This window comes from Neofelis nebulosa, chromosome 5 (genome assembly GCF_028018385.1).
Source record: "Neofelis nebulosa isolate mNeoNeb1 chromosome 5, mNeoNeb1.pri, whole genome shotgun sequence".
NCBI lineage: Eukaryota > Metazoa > Chordata > Mammalia > Carnivora > Felidae > Neofelis > Neofelis nebulosa.
Window position 1 is genome coordinate 144,541,928 of NC_080786.1, and position 14,431 is coordinate 144,556,358.

Here is a 14,431-nt window from a genome sequence, read left to right on the forward strand (position 1 = left end):
CATCTTGTGTCTCCCAGTGCTCTGTCCACTTGCTAATGTTAGGTAGCATGTGTATCTGACAAGACTAACTAAATTTCACTCACCAGCATCTGCTGTGCAGTCTCAAAGCACTACCTCCCCTGCAGAGCCCGTACCATGGTCCGGCCATCCACCACTGCATTTTAGATCCATTGCCTTCATTGTTTAAGAAAGTGAATACATTCCCTGCATGCCGACGGGGCAAGATGCCTAGCTAGCTTCTTATTCCCTCATGGGATTGTCCTTATCATTCTCACAGAATCACTTAGGGGAACAGCTCCACGGGATGGATTTGGTGCTTTTCCTTTGGCTCTCTTGCTGTCTCTTTGCATTTTTATTTATGAGCACTGCAGGTGCTTCCCAGTGCAATCATTTCTCACAAGGTTTTTCAATTATCCCGTTTGGCTTGAACATGTGACTTCAGTTCCATTGTACATCCCTTAAGGCAGGCTTTCCCCTGTGGTCTCTGGAGCCCAGCCCTGGCAGTCTTCAGTAGCTGGGGTGGTTTTCCATCACACTGCCATCCCCCAATAAAGTTGTGCATTGGGCCAAGATTGGCTTTGTCACCTACTGGTTCCCCTGCTCTCCTTCCCAAGGGTCTTCTTTCTCCAGTCTCCATCTTCTCCATCTCAGGCATTTGTTCTGTATTGTCTCTCCTCACTGACTCTCAAGGAATCCCTGCTAAAGACTGATAGACACGGTGTTCCCTCAGAATACGAAGTATGGCATCTTTCTTCCAACTCACATGGAAAACAATGCGGAGATACTGAAAAGGGTGACTGTCATCAGGAACTAGACAGTGTGACCAGAATACTGAGGGTAGAGGTCATATGCTCTGTACTCCCTTCAGGATGGCCCAGACACTGGTGGATAGGACTATAGAAGCAGGTGCCAAGGAACTTGGACTTAGTTTTTCTCCACTTCCGCTGGGTGGCTGTGCTTGCATGTTGGACTCACAGAAGATGTCCATGCCCAAATCCCTGGAACCTGTGAACACTACCTTATATGGCAAAAGAGACTCTGCATATGTGGTTAAGTTAGAGATCTCAATATGGGGAGATTATTCTGGATTATCTAGGTAGCCCCTAAATGTAATCAAGAGCACCTTTATAGGAGGGAGGCAGTGGGATATTTGGCCACAGAATAAGAACACAAAGAAACAGACTCGCCTCAAGAACCTCCCCACATTGGGGAGGGTGACCAGTTTTAATCAGTCTACCTAATCGAAGGTTAATCTCATCCAGGAGCAACCTCAAGACACCCAGAATAATATCTGGGCAAATAACTGGGCACCCTATGACCCAGTCAAGTTGACACATAAAGTGAATTCTCACACACATAAAATATCTGGTATTTTGTAGGGGCTCAACAAGTATCAGTTTCCTTCATTAACAGCCTTACTTGAATTGGCTTAGGAAGAAAAAAATGAGAAAAGGAAAGGAAAGGAAATAAAAGGAAAAAAAAAGAAAAGAAAAGAAAAGAAAAGAAAAGGAAAGAAAAGAAAAGAAAAGAAAAAAAGAGAAGAAAGTAAAAACTCAGATTAAACTGCCTTAACAATCTAAGCTTTAAGTGGTATGCCAGGTAAAACAAGTGAAAACAAAAACAATTAGTTGGTGGATACATGTCATTATATATTTGTCCAAACTCATAGAATGTACAACACCAAGTGTAACCTTAATTGAAACTATGGACTTGGGGTGATAATGATGTGTCCATGTAGATTCATCGACTGTAACAAATTGCTACTCTAATGTGGACGGTCGATGGTCAAGGAGGATGTGTGTGTGTCTGGGGGGAGAAGTAGGAATATGGGAAATCTCTGTACTTTCTACTTGATTTTGTTATAAAGCTAAAACTGCTCTAAAAATAGTCTGCAAAAAAACAATAACAACCGATAGCTATCAAGTGAAACACAAATCTCCGGAGTGGCAGAAATGGATTTCAATACAGCAAGTGTCTCTTACGGGCAATGAAGTAAATAGCAGGTACAGAAAACCAAAAAACAAACCAAACCAAACCAAAACAAAAACCCAGCTTCCTACAGCCTGCTGTCTGTCTGCACAAAGGCTTTTTCCTTTATGACTTCTTGAAATGTGTTTTGTTTTTATTGGTTACTAAAAGCCACAAGCGTACAACTACTGATCCGAATTCACCGAAGTACTCATAATCAGGATTACTTCTCAGCTCGGTCAATATTGCTGCAGTCCCTCACCTGGAATATTTGCTCTGCTCTAAGGACATGATAACATCTGTGTAGTATGTTAAAAATCACACTATGTTAAATGCTCTCTTTCTCAAGAAAATTCACCCAGCATTCCTTCTTATTAACATTTAACCACAAGAAGAAGATAATGTAAAAATATGCGGAGAGAGTATTATTTCCTCTCATCACCAGGAGAAAAATTTCTAAAGGAGGGTTTTTAATAATGCATTCTGAGACACCTCAAGAGTCTCCATTTAAGTCAGATAGTTTTTCTGTAACGGGCCAAAGAGTAAATATTTTAGGTTTAGTGGGCCATACAGTTTTTGTCACAACTACTAAACTCTGCTCTGGTGGCACAAAAGCTGTCATAGACAATATGCAAACAAATGAGTATGTCTCTGTCACAACAAGCCTCTGTTTAGAAAAGTAGGTTTGTGGGCCAGATTGGGGCCATGGGCCAGAGCTCGCATGCCTTTGATTTAATTCCTTGTACCACCCAGCAAAGCAAACAAACACATATGTAAGGAAACACCCCATAACCCAAATATCTCCAATATTTTGCAAGCACGAGACATCACCGAATTCTTCCTCAGGGTTTTATGGCTGCTCGGCGTCATGGTAGATCTTCAAATTAAAGGAATGCAGAAAACACTCATAAAGTTCCAGTTGTGCCCAGGTGTGCACAAGCTGCCTTTTTATGCCCTGTTTTCATTCGGGGTCTACTATTGCCTCTGTTGACAGTCGCTGGGCCCACATTTCTTTTCCCGGATCTCCTTTGGACTCTCCCAGCACCCCTGAGGTTCTCGCCTTCCCCACCCCCTTTTTATTTTTTTTTTTTACAGAGGCTTAATAACTAAATTAGTACATTTTAAGAAGTTTTTTTGGAGGGGCCCCTGGGTGGCTCAGTCAGTTAAGCGTTGGACTTGGGCTCAAGTCAGGTCATCCTGCGGGTTGTGGGTTCGAGCCCCGCGTCGGGCTCTGGGCTGATGGCTCAGAGCCTGGAGCCTGCTTCCGATTCTGTGTCTCCCTCTCTCTCTGCCCCTCCCCTGTTCACCCCCTGTCTCTCTCTTTCTCAAAAATAAATAAAATATTAAAAAAGAAAGAAAGAAAGAAAGAAAGAAAGAAAGAAAGAAAGAAAGAAAGAAAGAAAGAAAGAAAGAAAGAAAGAAGTTTTGGGGAAGTTTTTTGTTCTCTGTAGATGAACATCCATTTCCTTCTTGTTAGTACACATGATGCTCTATAAATAACAAAATAAAAGAATAGAAAAGAAAATATGAGAATGTCTGATGAGGACAAGACACAGCTGCAGCTCTACCACTGTGAAGATCTTAGAGTTTTCAACTTTGTTACTTGAAACTTGTAATAAGAAAATTGACATTGCATCTCAGTTGCTAGAAGATTCACATGTGTGACTATGTGAGAACTTAAAAAAGTGGAAGCAACTTCCTAGTATTTCATCCCCAAAATAGATCACAAACTGTGTAAGGAGAACCAGGGAGTTGGTATATGGGCAGGTGTGGCTCATACCTGCCCTAACGCAAAATGAGGCGGGTCATACTCTGCTTTTTTATCAGCAGCCCTTCAGATCCCTCCATATCCATTTAACCCGTTTGTTCCTAGAACATCCCATTGGCATCCTTATCTTATGCATTTATTTATTTATTTACTAATTGATCGATCGATTGATTTGATTTGTTATTTATGTATTTAAATTCAACGCTAAGACCAAGGCCACGTGATGAATTTGTATGACTAATTCTACTGGAAACTATGAGAGATGTCCAAACAATTTATTTTACTTGGAAAAACGACACGTTAAAAGGAACAGAATTCAAAATCTATTAGCTCCAGGAAAGCTTTTGGTGACTTTCCAAGATCTGGCAAATACAGAATAATTGACAAATGGCGCTTGTTTTTCCATGGAGTGCAGCAGAATGGCTGATTTAATAAATCACAGGCTGAAATGTATTTTCATAAACAACTTCCTAATTCAATTCAGCATTTTAATGTCTCATTGCTTACTTGGATTTAAGCTGTGAAACGTCCAAATCTTTTTCTAGTGTTTCACCCAAACAACCTTCCCATGGGTAAGTCACCCTGTGTCTCACTAATTAACTCTCCTTTGGTCAAAAGGCAGATAGAAGTGACTTCTGGCAACTCTCTGACATGGACAAGAGGTGCCCATTATCTCGTTTTAACCAATCAAAAGACGAAAGACACGAGAAGACAGGAATGAAGGAAGCTGGACACAAAATAGCACCGAATGAACTTATTGGTGAAGTTGATGGATTTTCTTCCTTTTCTCGTGATAGCAGGTGAACGTAATTCAAAACCTTCTATTTGCACCCATTCACCCACTCCCAAATATGATTTGGGAATAAGCGTTAGCTGATCTTTCTCTCTGCTTGTCACGTATGTAAACATGTACATCTACATATGCATCCCTCTGATCCTTAGAAGGTTGAAGAAGTCCCCTGGATACAGAAATAAGGATTCTACCACGAAGCAAAATAATAATAAAAACAAAACAACAAAAAAGCAACCTGGGCTATACTCGGTAAAATTTAAGGTACAAAACTGGGAGAAGACAAGTTCTCTTTTTCAAAGTAGTTAATATTTTCTTTTTTGGCAGGGATAATGTAATTTGCAGGTTATTTGATTTTCCATTTTCCATATACTGCAGATAGTCTAATTTTTGTTATTGATGTGTTTCCCCTCAATATGCTGAGACATGCTTTCTTGATTCATAAAAAAAAAAAAGTTAGTCCCCATTCTTTAGATGATAACAAAAGCTCAGTCTAGAGGAGTCAGAGACCTGACAGGCAGAGAGAGTCCTTTCTTGCCACAAGATTAAGGAGGAAAGGCAGGTGGGTTAGGTCCTATTGTAAATGTTTATTAATTACAAATGATCCCTTCTCCCTCTTTCTCTTCTCTTTTCCTCTCGCTCTCCCTCTTCCTCTTTTCCCTTCATTGATTTCTCTCTTTCTTCCTTAACATTTCAGTAAGAACCACAGCATGGGAACATGTATAATAGTTATCGGCACAGGTGAGAGGTTGCAGCTGTCAGGACATGATTAGGACAAAGAGGGCATCTTTGAAAAGTTGGGGTGAAGGAAGTGGGTACTGGCAGTGGTCAAGTGTGTGGAAGGAAGAGAGCATCTATGGAAAGGTGAGGGCGGGGGTGGCCCAGGCCCAGAGTGTGGTAATCAGCCAAAGAGGTTTGAGGAAATCATGTGCACAGACAACTCGAGATCACCCACTCAGGGTTGTTTGAGCCCAACGTGATAAGCATATTTGAGTAGGGGTATCAGCAGCTTGGCACAAGAAGAATACAATGAGGAGACCTCTATTGTAAAGAGGCAGCCATAAGTGGGGGCTTGGGCACAGGGTATGGAAGCTGAAGCAGGATAAGGGTGGTGTCCAATTAGGGAGTCACTGGTGGTTCATAGCAAGGTGTCAGAATCTGTGTAAGGACTGGAGGGCATTGGCTGGGGGTAAAGGGCATGACAGGTTGTTGGTAAAATGGTTGCATACAAAGGTGATTCATGGAATAAGTGGGTATTTCAAGGCTAATGGGAGCCAGTATCTCGATTAAGAGAAATGTGTTTAAATATATGAAAAGAAGCAAAATTAGAATGACCCTTTGTAGTTGATTTTGAATTGGAGTAGTCAGTGTGAATTAATGATTTTTGATATATAGAGAAATAAATAATGATTAAGTGTGCTCCTTTTTTAATTGAGTTGTCTTTTCATTGTTGAGTTGTTAGAGTTCTTTATATATGCCAGATATAAACTCTTTATCAGCTACATCATTTGCAGATATTTTCTTTCATTTCTGTGAGTTGTCTTCTTTCTTGATTATATCTTTTGAAACACAATGCTTTTAATTTTCATGAATTCCAACTTGCCAAAATCACTTGTAGTTTTGTGTCATATCTAATAAACCATTAGCTAATCCAAGATCACAAAGATTTACTCCTGTTTTCTTGCAAGAGTTGTATAGTCTTAGCTCTTATATCCAGTACTATGATCATTTTTCAGCTAAATATAGTAATGGTGTGAGGTGAGGACCCAACTTCATTCTTGTGTCAAAAAATGAAAAGGAAGACTCATATCCCACCTTCACTATCCATAACACCCAATAATAGTGAATAAATGGTTGTGGGCAAGCAAGGGAAAGGGGTGACATGACAAACACTAACAGCACAAGGAAGGACACAATTCCATCACCTCCCGAACTATAGTCTAATCTTGCCTTTTCCACATATTCTGCTAATCTCTGCTTTCTCATCCAAGTATTTAATCCATTCGCAGCTAATGCCAATACTGAGAAAATAGGATTTACATCTGTTATATTTATATTTTATGTCTATATGTCCTATGTCTTTATATACTCCTTTGTGCTAAGGAGATTATTTTCTAGAGTTCTTTTTAAATAACTTTATTTTACTGTATTTTTTAGTTCTTTTCTTTCTTTTTTTTTCTTTTTGAGAGAGAGAGAGAGAGAGAGAGAGAACAAGCAAGCATGCACACCCTCATTCCTGTGAGTGGGGGAGGGGCAGAGGGAGAGTGAGAGAAAGACTCTTAAGCAGGCTCCAAGCCCAGTGCAGAGTCGGACAGGACTCAATCTCATGACCCATGAGATCATGAGCTGAGCTGAAACCAAGAGTGGACGGTTAACTGACTGAACCACCCAGGCGCCCTTGGGTTATTTTCTTAATGATTTCCCTAAAATAAATACTTATACTATCTTCTATATTTACTTTTATAGTTACTTATATCAGTGCAATTTATTTATTCACGTGGGTTAGAGTTACTATCTAGCATACTTCCTTTCATTTTTAAAAACTTCTTTTAATATGTCATATAGGATAGGATAGGTCTTCTAGAAACAGATTTTCAGTTTTTGATTTTGTGGGAATGTCTTAATTTCTCCTTCTTTCTTGAAGGATAGCTTTTCTGGATATAGTTGATAGGTTTTTGTTTTTGGGTTTGTTCTTGCTTTCAGCACTTTAAATATATCATTTCATTGTCTTTTGGTCTCCGTAGTTTCTGATGAGATGATCTTATTAAGATCCCTTATATGCGATGAGTCACTTTGTCTTCTTTCAAAATTCTTTGTCTTTCATCAGTTTGACTCTGATGTGTCTGGGTATGGATTTGAGTTTATTCTACTTGGAGTTTGTTGAGCTTTTTGGAAGTGTAGATTAATGTTTTTCATAAAATTTAGGGAGTTTTTGCCATTAAATCTTCAAATAATTTTCCTGTCCCTTTCTGTCAATATCTCCTGTTCTGAGACTTCCATTATGCATATTTCAGTAAAATTGATGGTATCCTACAGGCCTGTAAAGATCTTTTCATTTGTTTTCATTCTTTTTCTGTGTCTCCCACTGGACAATTTTAATTGATCCATCATCTGATTCTTCTGTCAGTTCAAATATGCTATTGAGTCCCTCTAATAAATTTTTTACTTTAGTTATCTTAATTTTCAACTGAAGAATTCCTATTTGGTTCTTTTTTATACACTTATCTTTTTATTGGTATTCTCTTTTTGGTGGACATCATACTCATACATTCTTTTAATTCCTTATACATTCTTTTCTTTAGTTCTTTAGTCATATTTGTAATATCTAATTTAAAGACTTTGTTTCCTAATTCCAAAATCCTGATGTCCTCAGTACAGTTTCCATTGCCTGTTTTTTTTTTAACCCATGCATGGGCCTTATCTTCCCATTTCTTTGAGAATTCATAATATTTTATGTTGAGAGCTGGACTGTTTTGGTAGTTATAAAGTGGTAATCCTAGAAACTAGATTCTGTTTTCTACCCAAGGTTGTTGTTTTTACTGTTTGTTTGCTTAGTCACTTTCCTGGACTGTCTGCAAAGCCCATCTGCCTTATCATGTGCAGTCACTGAAGACTGCTCAGCAGAGTGGTCAGATAAGGATTGGAGAGAGATTTCCTACATGTCTTGAACCAATATGTTTTCTATGCTTTGCTGAAGCACCCATGTGCTGAAAGTGTTTGAAGACCCTTTTCAAATCTTCATCACTTTTCAACTCTCCCTTAATCTTTAACTTCCTATTTGTGCAGTACCTCAAGGTCAGGCAGAGGGGAGTGATTAGGGCTTACTCGGGTCTTACTTGGGCATATGCACAACTCTGCACATGTGCGTAGCCTTCTCGATTTCCAGAATGTGGAAGAAATCAAAATTCAAAAATCTACATTCACAATCCTCTGTGGGTCTCTCGTTCCCCCAGTTTCCCTTTTAAGTGTTTTGTCCAGCTTCTGGTTGGCCCAGTTGGCATCACTGCCTTCCGCGGTGCAACATTACACAATTGTTGCTGGATTTTTTTTTTTTTTCAAATGCCTTCCAATCAGGGTTTCACTTAAACTTTTAGTCAGTTCAAGCTCTGTGAATGGGATCTTTAGGGGAAGCTCCCAAATTGTGTCAATTCTCTGGGGAAGGAGTTTTTAGGGAACTTCAAGCCCATTCTATTTCCCCTCTGGTCGTGGCTAAGCCACTATTTTTCACAGTTGCCACAATTGTGAGGCTTCTGGTTTTCAAGGGAAAGCAGGGGAGGAATAGAACACGTAAAAAAGTGAAAAAAACAAACAAACAAAAACAAAACCCAAAAACACTCCACAAAACTGTTATTTATAACATTGAGCTGTTTTCTTTGAATAAAGCTTCTCCTATCATTTCAAACATTTGGGTAATTTCAAAAGTTCCGAAGAAGTTGATGTGATAATTTTGGGGCAGTGTTCTTGCTTGTACACAGCGAGTTTTTAGAAGTCCTCATTATGCGTTCTAGAAGTGCTTGCTCTATAGTCTTCATGCATTTTTTTTTCTGTTAATTTTGAATTACTTCAAAATAAAGAAGAATACTAACTTAGTTATTGACCCTTTCTCTCACCTTTAGCCCTTGTATTTTTCTCCTTTCCTTTGCCACATTGAGCCCACTGAGTTGCATGAGCGTAGTGACTTCATTTAGTCAAGTTTAAGTGGTGTTTGAAGCTATCCATATTTCTACAACGATAGCCAAGAAAACTCTAGTTTCTTCTTTTCTCCATCGTCCATTGAACTCATACGAGTCAACCTTACCTTTCCTGTAATACTCATCAATCCTATGATCTTATTGAGAATAAGGCTCTCCATTGTGTTTTAAATCCACATTCTTGTCTTCTCCATAAGCAGTCATATTTTTTTAATGTAAGCTCCATTTCAAATATATGCTCCACAATTCACACTGCAGGGAGACCTTCGTTATTTTTCCATTTCAACAGAAATGGCTATTACCACTAATTTACAAAAGAGGATACTCCCCAGGCGTATTTATTATTGACACAAGTTAACCAAGGGTAAACTCATTTCGAACAAATAGCTGAAGGCTTATGTGACATCAGAATCATGAAATAAAGTACAAAGCATGTGGATTATTGTTTTTATGATAAACCAGCATATATTTTTGCATCTTATTCTTTAAATTGTTCGTTATAGATGTTGCAAGCATTTTGTTTTTATTTTTCCACAGTTGCCTCAAATAAATACTCTTTATCTTCTTTGTTCTCCATTTTTCTTGTGTCTCCGCCATCTTTCTTTACTTTCCTAAATGATTCTTATTTCTACCTAAGAAGACTAAAGTCATTGTCCCGTTTCAATTGCTGCAGTGCAGCTTTATTCCACGAGAGGGCACTCAAATGGCTTTCTTTTTCTGGTTTCCTGTTTTCTCAGCTGTTTACCACATTGGATTATAAAACAGATTTATCCCAAAGTCCTCTACTAAAAATTATATATATGTATCTATATATAGATAGATCTAATATGTTCTACATTTAGCAAAATAAGGAGACTGAGCTATCCCAATAGTATATCCATGACAATTTAACTTGCCTTCCTAGAGAAGGCTTTGGATATGTAAACATGACTCCTGAAAAGGAGGCAAGGCACATGGGAAACCATATATTCTGCACTGATCAAATATCAATGATATTTAATTATTCTCAAACTAAATGAAACAGGTAAAAGCTTTCATTTGTTTCTTTTTTTTTTTTTGAAATAGAGTTTAAAAAATAAGTTCAAATAAGTGTCTGAGATAATTACAGATAAAGGCATTATAAAAAAACCAATACCTTCGTTTTGTCATAATAACAGGTAGGAAATATTTGCTTTCCTGGCATTCAGATGGCAGGCACAAAAGAAATGAACTCATTGTTATTAATTTTTTAGTTCAGAGCATATTGCTACCACTGGAAAGTATCTGAGCAGACCTTAAACCATTTAAAATGAATTCACATTGTCTTTTTCTATAAGGTTAGACTGGAGTCAGAGGTGGGTGGCAGGTTAGTCGTGAGGGGATGAGAAACACTACTCAGGCATTCTGGAAAGTCTGTGCATTATTCTGAATTTATGGGAATTTTTTCTGACTTGCCTGGTAAGAGATCCAACACTAGAAATACTTTTAGAAGAGGTCATCGCCTTGTTCAAGATTACCAGGATTCACCATCAGAAGAAAGATGCGTCTTTTGAGGGAATATTGCAGAAGAGAGGGTCATTCTGGGTGCCAAAGCACAGAATTACTGTCATAGCTTTTATATGCTACCGAAAGAACCATACGTCATGATGGCAAGCTCTTTTCCTGAGGTTGGAATCAATTCGGGTAGCACCAGAATCCACAACTGTTTGGTAACTCTTTAACCACCAGGGGGCAAAAGGGCAGTATCATAATCCACGCATGATAATCGTGCAAAGCAAATGCAACTTTTATATTTTGTTTATTAGATATTGTTTGGAGTTCTTTTAAATTTTGTTGTTATCTCGGTCCATAGCAATTGGATAGTGGCTTTCTAAAACAACTGTTTAATCACTACCATCGGTAGTTCTCGAATAATGAGCTATTATTTTCATAAAGAGGATTCTTTTTATAAATGGAAATAATTAGAGAAAGATAAAAATTATTTATGCCTGAGTGAGTTAGAAACCACTCTAATTTGATAGATTGCCTTTGGAAGCCTAATCTTTGTTATGTATTTATTTTTTGAATTCAGTATCCCATTCGGGGCAATGGAATTGGTACTTCTATTAACTTACATGTCTTTGCATCGAATTCTAAACAGAAAAAAAAATAATAAGGAACAGGATCACATTATACATAATTTTGACTTATGCTTTCTTTAAAATGTGGAGAGGGCCACCTGGATGGCTCAGTTGGTTAAGTGTCCGATTTTGGCTCAGGTCATGTGATCTCAGGATTCTGAGTTTGAGCCCCCCATCAGGCTCTGTACTGACAGCTCAGAGCCTGGAGCCTGCTTCAGATTCTGTCTCCTGCCCTCTCTCTCTGCTCCTCCCTGGCTCTCACTATCTCTCTCTCTCTCAAAAATGAATAAACATTAAGCAAATTTTTAAATGTGGGGAAAAAGTGATAAGAGTACCTATTATCTTTACCACACATTTTATGCCTTAGAACCCTAAAGACCTGTTTCACATCTGTTATTCATTAATTATTTGTGCTTTCCATTTGACTTTTCCTAGGAGCATCTGGAGGGGTAGAGAGAACCAAAATGGCCTCCTTGGTAGCTCATCACACTGCTATTACATGTTGGCAAATTCCGTGCATTAAGCCCAATGCAAAAGCCAATTACAAAGTCTGCAGATGCTGGATTTCCAGCTGTTTGAAACACAACTGACATTCATCCCATTCGGGGTGCAGCATTGCCCTGGATACTTGGTTTATTGGACACATATCCGGAAATAGATGGTAATCAGAAGTACATTTTCAAATCTCTATATCGTTGGAGGCAATTTTTAATACATTAACCATTTCTGAAATTAATTAATGAGAAAGCAAAAGAAACCCAGGGACATCTGGGTCAGTGTGTGTGTGTGCGTGTGTGCACTCCTGACTTAATGAAAACATTACGCTTCCACAATTATGTGTTTTGTAAATGTCCTACATCCTTCCCTAAAAAAAAAAAAAAAAAAAAAGTATGGACACCACTTAAGGCTAGGTGGGAATTTAAGATGATCTCTATGCCTGCAACGTCCAGTACAATTTAAGAGAGAGGAAAGTAGTGTTGAGGATAAGTTTACTTGCCACGTGATGTCAGTTTGCGCTAGCAAAGCACGGTTAATGGGGAGGGGTAAAGTGCTGCAGGAAGAAGCTACAGGGCCAGGGGGGTGGGGGGCATGGTTAATTTGAGTGTTAAAGGTTATCGGTTTGAGATAACTCATCCCAAGTTGAAATGACAAGTCTTTATGGAGAGCATCACAGCTCTTCTTTTGTAGAGAGCCAACCACCACATCCAACTACCTCTGGTTCAAATTCGAAACATGACATCTGGCAAACACAAGCTGATTTTTTTTTCTTTTCCAATGGAAGACCCTACACTAAGGTGCTTGCTAATCTTAGAGATCTCAAGTGTCTCCTTTCATTTTGAATGAAAACACATGCATATTCTATTTGCAGATGAATAAAATGCAATTTAGCCCTGCATAATCAACTGAAACCTGCCGTCCATCTAATTTCTCTGTTGTTTATGTTTACAGGAAGCCATTCCCTTCAAGGACAAATTTAATAAGGGCAGTGTAGGAGGTGATAGGAAAGCGGTGTGCGAAAGGGAAAATGTGAGGCGATTTCAATTTAGATATGTTCTCAGCTCGGGTCCATGATTACGAAAGGTACCAGAAGCCTGCCCTTCTTACAAAACAAAAGTAGACATTTGTTTTCCAATTCCCTAACCCTGGCTTTCACTAATACATGACATTCCATGGATTCCCTTATTGTGCAGTTAAGTAGCTACCCTTTCTGTCACCACAAAATCCACCACTGGGGGAGAACATTGCTGTGTGCTTAGAAGAATGAATACCTCCTGAACTACCTTGGAGAATGCAATGTATACAAACAGTTCTAATTTAATCAGGATAGAAACATATGGCAGAGCTTGAGGATCTAGGTTTTTTTCATATTATAGTTGGTTTAAATCTCTTATACACAGTTATAGGAGGACTCCAGAAAGTCTTGGAAAACCTGCAGAAATTAGACCATGGGGGAGGGGAAGGGGAAAAAAAATTTAGAGAGGGAGGGAGGCAAACCATAAGAGACTCTTAAAGACTGAGAATAAACTGAGGGTTGATGGGGGGGGGTGGGGTGGGAGGGAGGGGAAAGTGGGTGATGGGCATTGAAGAAGGCACCTGTTGGGATGAGCAGGGGGTATTGTATGGAAACTGATTTGACAATAAATTTCACAGTAAAAAAAAAAAAAAAGAAATTAGACCATGGATGCCGGCAAGTCCTTCATTCACTGAGGACACAAATAGAGTCAATACCAACATACTAGCAATAATTATACAGTGCAGGAAAACAATCTTTCCATAACATTTCATTCGCTACTTGCTGCAAATCAAATTACAGACATATGCATTCAATATTGAGTTACTTTTGTAAAGTGCTTTCCTCTTCGACACACCATTTAGAGTTTCTTAAGGTGACAGCTTAACTGTTTTGAAATATCATTTTTATTGCTGTCTCATTCAGCTCTCTAAGCTATCAAAATACGTCCTTCTCACCCACCTCTGCTCTGTTATACTAGAATATTAGCCCCAAAAGGAACATCAATAAATTCTTCCTCCTGAATAGCAGGTATTAAAAGGTGTAACTGTGAAAGAGTAAAATCCCATGTGGGCAAATCCAAAACAGTAAGAGCCAGTACTTGAAGGAGGGTCCCAGAACCAATAGACAGATGAGAGGTAGGTGATAGACTGATTGATAGGCTGATACCTGGATAGATACATGGAGAGAGAGAGAGAGAGAGAGAGGAGAGAGAGGGAGAGAGAAATAAAAACCTACAGAAGCGGGGTGCCTGGGTGGCTCAGTCAGTTGAGCATCTGACTTCAGTTCAGGTCATGACCTCACAGTTCATAGGTTTGAGCCCTGCATCAGGCTCTGTGCTGACAGCTCGAAGCCTGGAGCCTGCTTTCGATTCTGCGTCTCTCTCTCTCTCTCTCTGTCCTTCCCCTGCTCTCTCTGTCTCTCTCTCAAAAAATGAATAAATGTTAAAAAAAAAAAACCCTACAGAACTAAGACTTTTTATCAGAATTCAGCAACTTTCCTGAGGTGACTGGCTAAGTACTGCTTAGAAGTAACACCCAAGAGAAGTGCACAGGGTGAGGGTAGTAGAGGGAAAGGTAGAAGGACAAAGTCTAGGTCACTGCA